Source organism: Schistocerca gregaria, unplaced genomic scaffold, assembly GCF_023897955.1.
Source record: "Schistocerca gregaria isolate iqSchGreg1 unplaced genomic scaffold, iqSchGreg1.2 ptg000156l, whole genome shotgun sequence".
In the NCBI taxonomy this organism is placed as follows: domain Eukaryota; kingdom Metazoa; phylum Arthropoda; class Insecta; order Orthoptera; family Acrididae; genus Schistocerca; species Schistocerca gregaria.
Window position 1 is genome coordinate 3,781,452 of NW_026061720.1, and position 5,842 is coordinate 3,787,293.

Consider the following 5,842-nt stretch of genomic DNA (forward strand, 5'->3'; position numbering starts at 1 on the left):
GATTTTTTAACACTCCTACATGCGCACCTTGCCATGCAAGAGGAATAATTCCCAACCAGCAGAGGTGTCTAGGCAGATACAAGCGAACGATTAGCATCCACAATTGGCAAGCGTTCTTTTATTCGTGCGCAGGAAGCACCCACCTCGCACACCTACACTTAACTTAGAAACAGTACAAATGTTCCCATAAGATTCTCAAGCCTACGTCGGAAAGATCTGCCTTGCGCCGAGTTCACGTAAATCCCACTGCACGTTCCCATTCTTTGCGTGCAGTCGGCTGCTACTGGTGTTGCTGGTTGTGACTGCTGATAACAGATGCCGTAGCAATCACTTCATGGAGTGAGTTGAATGTTTTGCGATAGTCTGTCTCTGACAAGCAAGCACAGGTGATATAGGTGCGAACACAGGAAGCTTGCAGCCCCTCGCTGCCTGCAGACACAGAGCAGCCACACTAGGAGAGCGGCCTAAGCCGTAGGCGAAATGTGCTCATTCGCTTTGGCGCGACGTCGAACTATAAGTAAGGCTGTCACTAGCGTGAGCGTTGCGTGAGCGTCGTGTAATGTCGGAAAAGTCGGCTGCATGGGTGATTGCTAAGTTTGGGGAGCGTTTCGCAGTATGATCAGTGCAATGGAGACGCGGAAACTGTTTGTGTCCCAGTGTTTTGCAGTTGGACGACAAGAGTTTTACACAGTAGCAAAGAGCGAGGCACTGAGTTGGGATGAACAATGGAGAGCACAATGGGGCTCGAGATGTGCTTGTTACCTCAGGTGCTGTGTGATTGTCGACAAGGAGTGAAATGGACGAATTTGTGACCGCCCTTTCCATTTAAGACGTGAAAAACAGACGGAATTTGCATTCGTAATACCAGAGTATCGAAACTACTTGGAACTCTTGTGTATATGAACGTGTCCGCGCCTTTGTACTCTGGTACCTTCGCCGCTACAAACCAACCAACCAACGTGTCCGTGCACATCAGAGTCCCAAAGAATGGAGAATAGCCAGGCTTGGTCGTGTGTGCAGCCGTAGCTCAGTTGGCAGATCGTTCGCTTAGCGTGTGAAAGGTCTCGGGTTCAAGCTCCGGCTCCTCCATGTTTTGTGGTCAGTGCATGGTAAGTGTTGGTCGCGGCGAACATAAAGGGACGCAAGAAGTTGCAAAACCAGCGTCACAGACTGATATGATGTATACTGTTATAAGGAGAGCAAGATGTAAGTGTGGTGACCGGCTGTTATCGTGGTGTCATCGAGTGCAGATCTGTCTTAGGTATCACGGCTTAACGTCATTGAAGCCTAGAGAGTGGACAACACGTTCGTCTTACTCAGAGCGGTGTCCGAATTCTACTTTCGACGTTATGCGTGCCACTCTTAATGTGGCCAACTACGATTCGATACAGAATGCACGAAACCTGAAAGACACCCTCACTGATACATAGAGAGTAGTGTTTGTCTGCGGAATAATGGGAGTGTAAGGGTCTGTGACGTTGATGTGGCTGTATGTAGCACTATTAGTGAACGGGGGGGTGGGTGTAGCTCAGATGGTAGAGCGCTCGCTTAGTGTGCGAGAGGTACTGGGATCGATACCCAGCGCCTCCAGAATTTTTAACACTCCTACATGCGCACCTTGCCATGCAAGAGGAATAATTCCCAACCAGCAGAGGTGTCTAGGCAGATACAAGCGAACGATTAGCATCCACAATTGGCAAGCGTTCTTTTATTCGTGCGCAGGAAGCACCCACCTCGCACACCTACACTTAACTTAGAAACAGTACAAATGTTCCCATAAGATTCTCAAGCCTACGTCGGAAAGATCTGCCTTGCGCCGAGTTCACGTAAATCCCACTGCACGTTCCCATTCTTTGCGTGCAGTCGGCTGCTACTGGTGTTGCTGGTTGTGACTGCTGATAACAGATGCCGTAGCAATCACTTCATGGAGTGAGTTGAATGTTTTGCGATAGTCTGTCTCTGACAAGCAAGCACAGGTGATATAGGTGCGAACACAGGAAGCTTGCAGCCCCTCGCTGCCTGCAGACACAGAGCAGCCACACTAGGAGAGCGGCCTAAGCCGTAGGCGAAATGTGCTCATTCGCTTTGGCGCGACGTCGAACTATAAGTAAGGCTGTCACCAGCGTGAGCGTTGCGTGAGCGTCTAAAGTCGGAATAGTCGGCTGCATGGGTGATTGCCAAGTTTGGGGAGCGTTTCGCAGTATGATCAGTGCAATGGAGACGCGGAAACTGGTTGTGTCCCAGTGTTTTGCAGTTGGACGACAAGAGTTTTACACAGTAGCAAAGAGCGAGGCACTGAGTTGGCATGAACAATGGAGAGCACAATGGGGCTCGAGATGTGCTTGTTACCTCAGGTGCTGTGTGATTGTCGACAAGGAGTGAAATGGAACAATTTGTGACAGCCCTTTCCATTTAAGACGTGAAAAACAGACGGAATTTGCATTCGTAATACCAGAGTATCGAAACTACTTGGAACTCTTGTGTATATGAACGTGTCCGCGCCTTTGTACTCTGGTACCTTCGCCGCTACAAACCAACCAACCAACGTGTCCGTGCACATCAGAGTCCCAAAGAATGGAGAATAGCCAGGCTTGGTCGTGTGTGCAGCCGTAGCTCAGTTGGCAGATCGTTCGCTTAGCGTGTGAAAGGTCTCGGGTTCAAGCTCCGGCTCCTCCATGTTTTGTGGTCAGTGCATGGTAAGTGTTGGTCGCGGCGAACATAAAGGGACGCAAGAAGTTGCAAAACCAGCGTCACAGACTGATATGATGTATACTGTTATAAGGAGAGCAAGATGTAAGTGTGGTGACCGGCTGTTATCGTGGTGTCATCGAGTGCAGATCTGTCTTAGGTATCACGGCTTAACGTCATTGAAGCCTAGAGAGTGGACAACACGTTCGTCTTACTCAGAGCGGTGTCCGAATTCTACTTTCGACGTTATGCGTGCCACTCTTAATGTGGCCAACTACGATTCGATACAGAATGCACGAAACCTGAAAGACACCCTCACTGATACATAGAGAGTAGTGTTTGTCTGCGGAATAATGGGAGTGTAAGGGTCTGTGACGTTGATGTGGCTGTATGTAGCACTATTAGTCAACGGGGGGGTGGGCGTAGCTCAGATGGTAGAGCGCTCGCTTAATGTGCGAGAGGTACTGGGATCGATACCCAGCGCCTCCAGATTTTTTAACACTCCTACATGCGCACCTTGCCATGCAAGAGGAATAATTCCCAACCAGCAGAGGTGTCTAGGCAGATACAAGCGAACGATTAGCATCCACAATTGGCAAGCGTTCTTTTATTCGTGCGCAGGAAGCACCCACCTCGCACACCTACACTTAACTTAGAAACAGTACAAATGTTCCCATAAGATTCTCAAGCCTACGTCGGAAAGATCTGCCTTGCGCCGAGTTCACGTAAATCCCACTGCACGTTCCCATTCTTTGCGTGCAGTCGGCTGCTACTGGTGTTGCTGGTTGTGACTGCTGATAACAGATGCCGTAGCAATCACTTCATGGAGTGAGTTGAATGTTTTGCGATAGTCTGTCTCTGACAAGCAAGCACAGGTGATATAGGTGCGAACACAGGAAGCTTGCAGCCCCTCGCTGCCTGCAGACACAGAGCAGCCACACTAGGAGAGCGGCCTAAGCCGTAGGCGAAATGTGCTCATTCGCTTTGGCGCGACGTCGAACTATAAGTAAGGCTGTCACTAGCGTGAGCGTTGCGTGAGCGTCGTGTAATGTCGGAAAAGTCGGCTGCATGGGTGATTGCTAAGTTTGGGGAGCGTTTCGCAGTATGATCAGTGCAATGGAGACGCGGAAACTGTTTGTGTCCCAGTGTTTTGCAGTTGGACGACAAGAGTTTTACACAGTAGCAAAGAGCGAGGCACTGAGTTGGCATGAACAATGGAGAGCACAATGGGGCTCGAGATGTGCTTGTTACCTCAGGTGCTGTGTGATTGTCGACAAGGAGTGAAATGGACGAATTTGTGACCGCCCTTTCCATTTAAGACGTGAAAAACAGACGGAATTTGCATTCGTAATACCAGAGTATCGAAACTACTTGGAACTCTTGTGTATATGAACGTGTCCGCGCCTTTGTACTCTGGTACCTTCGCCGCTACAAACCAACCAACCAACGTGTCCGTGCACATCAGAGTCCCAAAGAATGGAGAATAGCCAGGCTTGGTCGTGTGTGCAGCCGTAGCTCAGTTGGCAGATCGTTCGCTTAGCGTGTGAAAGGTCTCGGGTTCAAGCTCCGGCTCCTCCATGTTTTGTGGTCAGTGCATGGTAAGTGTTGGTCGCGGCGAACATAAAGGGACGCAAGAAGTTGCAAAACCAGCGTCACAGACTGATATGATGTATACTGTTATAAGGAGAGCAAGATGTAAGTGTGGTGACCGGCTGTTATCGTGGTGTCATCGAGTGCAGATCTGTCTTAGGTATCACGGCTTAACGTCATTGAAGCCTAGAGAGTGGACAACACGTTCGTCTTACTCAGAGCGGTGTCCGAATTCTACTTTCGACGTTATGCGTGCCACTCTTAATGTGGCCAACTACGATTCGATACAGAATGCACGAAACCTGAAAGACACCCTCACTGATACATAGAGAGTAGTGTTTGTCTGCGGAATAATGGGAGTGTAAGGGTCTGTGACGTTGATGTGGCTGTATGTAGCACTATTAGTGAACGGGGGGGTGGGTGTAGCTCAGATGGTAGAGCGCTCGCTTAGTGTGCGAGAGGTACTGGGATCGATACCCAGCGCCTCCAGAATTTTTAACACTCCTACATGCGCACCTTGCCATGCAAGAGGAATAATTCCCAACCAGCAGAGGTGTCTAGGCAGATACAAGCGAACGATTAGCATCCACAATTGGCAAGCGTTCTTTTATTCGTGCGCAGGAAGCACCCACCTCGCACACCTACACTTAACTTAGAAACAGTACAAATGTTCCCATAAGATTCTCAAGCCTACGTCGGAAAGATCTGCCTTGCGCCGAGTTCACGTAAATCCCACTGCACGTTCCCATTCTTTGCGTGCAGTCGGCTGCTACTGGTGTTGCTGGTTGTGACTGCTGATAACAGATGCCGTAGCAATCACTTCATGGAGTGAGTTGAATGTTTTGCGATAGTCTGTCTCTGACAAGCAAGCACAGGTGATATAGGTGCGAACACAGGAAGCTTGCAGCCCCTCGCTGCCTGCAGACACAGAGCAGCCACACTAGGAGAGCGGCCTAAGCCGTAGGCGAAATGTGCTCATTCGCTTTGGCGCGACGTCGAACTATAAGTAAGGCTGTCACCAGCGTGAGCGTTGCGTGAGCGTCTAAAGTCGGAATAGTCGGCTGCATGGGTGATTGCCAAGTTTGGGGAGCGTTTCGCAGTATGATCAGTGCAATGGAGACGCGGAAACTGGTTGTGTCCCAGTGTTTTGCAGTTGGACGACAAGAGTTTTACACAGTAGCAAAGAGCGAGGCACTGAGTTGGCATGAACAATGGAGAGCACAATGGGGCTCGAGATGTGCTTGTTACCTCAGGTGCTGTGTGATTGTCGACAAGGAGTGAAATGGAACAATTTGTGACAGCCCTTTCCATTTAAGACGTGAAAAACAGACGGAATTTGCATTCGTAATACCAGAGTATCGAAACTACTTGGAACTCTTGTGTATATGAACGTGTCCGCGCCTTTGTACTCTGGTACCTTCGCCGCTACAAACCAACCAACCAACGTGTCCGTGCACATCAGAGTCCCAAAGAATGGAGAATAGCCAGGCTTGGTCGTGTGTGCAGCCGTAGCTCAGTTGGCAGATCGTTCGCTTAGCGTGTGAAAGGTCTCGGGTTCAAGCTC

General features: G+C 49.7%; 1 non-coding gene across 1 annotated transcript; it reads left to right on the top strand.

Moving 5' to 3' along the window:
- Positions 1-3,103: 3,103 nt before the first annotated feature.
- Trnai-aau (transfer RNA isoleucine (anticodon AAU)) lies at positions 3,104-3,177 on the top strand. Its single transcript has one exon. It is a non-coding gene; the product is annotated as a tRNA-Ile (tRNA).
- The last annotated feature ends 2,665 nt before the right edge of the window (positions 3,178-5,842 follow it).